Source organism: Propithecus coquereli, unplaced genomic scaffold (genome assembly GCF_000956105.1).
Source record: "Propithecus coquereli isolate 6110/MARCELLA unplaced genomic scaffold, Pcoq_1.0 Scaffold136, whole genome shotgun sequence".
Lineage (NCBI taxonomy): Eukaryota > Metazoa > Chordata > Mammalia > Primates > Indriidae > Propithecus > Propithecus coquereli.
Window position 1 is genome coordinate 1,319,498 of NW_012137858.1, and position 1,993 is coordinate 1,321,490.

Consider the following 1,993-nt stretch of genomic DNA (forward strand, 5'->3'; position numbering starts at 1 on the left):
GTGTCCTTCATTTTGTGGGCTTACTTAAGAATTATGCAATAAATAACCAACTACTGAACATTCAGAGTGAAGCCAGTGTTACCACCCAACCAGATTCTATTACCCAGTGCACAGAACAAAGCCAATATACTGAGATACCAGGTGCTGTAGCAGAAAAAGAGTTTAATATCATGAGGCCACCAAGCAAAGAAGCAAGAGAAATTTCTCAAATCCACCTCCCCGAAAATTTGGGGGCCAGGGCTTTTAAAGATAGTTAAGCAGACAAAGGCCTAGGGAGTTGGGTCTGTGGATTGGCTGGGGATGAACTCATAGGGTTGGAAAGCAGTAATTGTCTTTTTATGCTGAGTCATTTTCTAGGTAGAGGGTCACAGGCCTGTTGAGTCAGTTCCTAAGTATGGCTACTGGTCTGGTTGGTGTCAGTTGGTCCCCTTAAATGCAGAGCCTGGAAAATATCTCAAAAACCCATCTTATGTTTTATAATAGTGGTGTTATCTGTTGAAGTGATTAGTGATGCTATAGATCTTATGACAACCAGGGATATATGACTCCTAAGCAGTAAACAATTATAGGAAGGCAAGCCATGAAACAATGGCTGGTTAACTTTTAGCTATGCCTATACTTCTGTGGAAATCAGCCTTGTATCATAGTTCTTGCCTTATAGCCCTACATTACTTTAATATGGGCAGTTTCACCAGCATCCAGTCCTGGGTGCTTTTTTAGGACCTATACTTCATTATTATTTCTCATATAAAAGCATAGAAAACAATTTGGCAAACTTAATTAGCATGCAGAAAAAACAGCTTGTGTTTGGGTAAAATAGGATTTTTTTATTTGTCCTGCAGTCTAGTTAGAGGAAACAGAATTAATCTATAGAAAAAGCAGTGTGTTGTGAATCAGAAATGTGGATCTTGATGTTGCCTCTGACACTAATTATAATAACAGAAGTTTACTAGCATTTATTGAGTATGTACTATGTGACTTTACTTGTAAAGCCTGTATGTTACGGTAGCTGGACGATGGTAGGTATTGTTACTTTCTATTATTCTTTCCAGGAAAATATTTCTATCCATTATTTCGGATCTTCAGCACTCCCAGGTCTGCACCCGTGGCCAAGGACCATATGTAGATACCTCAGTCTTTTCACTCTAACACTTTGGGATAGACATAAATCACATCTTGAATTTTCAGAATTGTATGACAAGTAAAGTATATGTGGCAACAATAAGTTTAATGACATCGGAAAGAGTTGTATTGGCTTATCTTTGGAAGCGCTGCCTGCCTGGAGAGATCTTAATAGGCAAAAAATTAAAATGACAACTCAAAGGAGACCTTGGAATCTTTTCCACCTCAGTGGTGCCCAGGTCTCCATGGTGCAAGTGCCCGTTGATTATTGACTTCTGTGGTTGCTTTGTGTGATGACACTGAGTGATTGAATGTTGGAAATGCAATTGTTCGCCCCTTTCGTGACTCAAGAATATGCTCAGTAACCCATAATCAGTCAGAGATTCAGTCAGATTAATTCATTACAATGTACAAACAATGACTCTGCAATTTAATTAGGAGGGCCGGGTTCTAAATTCTAGGTAGGGACTTAAGCAGGATTGACAGGCCCTTAACTACATTATTATTGTTATTTTTATAATTACACTAAGTAGTTCTCATGGTATATTAAATTTGGTAGGGAAGAAGAGTGAAAATGAGAATTTAATGTTTGAAGAACTACATTAGCGTGGTTGCTAATTATCATATCATGCACAAGGTACATTATCTCCTCTTTCTTGTTCCTCAGAATTAACAGTTTGATCAAATAGGAGTATGTCTTTTGCTTTCTGTTGCAATCTCAAGTTGATTAGATTTGGCTGCCAGGTCATTAGAGGGCCTGTAGGCTAACTGTATCTCTTAGTGGCCCATCTTATACAAAGGTGGAGTTTCCTCAAGAATAGGATATATTTGTGCATTTTCTGCAGGAAAATATTTATTTTTAAGGCTTTCC

The 1,993-nt window shown here is 38.2% G+C and overlaps 1 protein-coding gene across 1 annotated transcript in view; it reads left to right on the top strand.

Moving 5' to 3' along the window:
• Window positions 1–1,993, top strand: part of NRXN1 (neurexin 1) — a 1,407,118-nt gene that overhangs the window by 321,964 nt on the left and 1,083,161 nt on the right.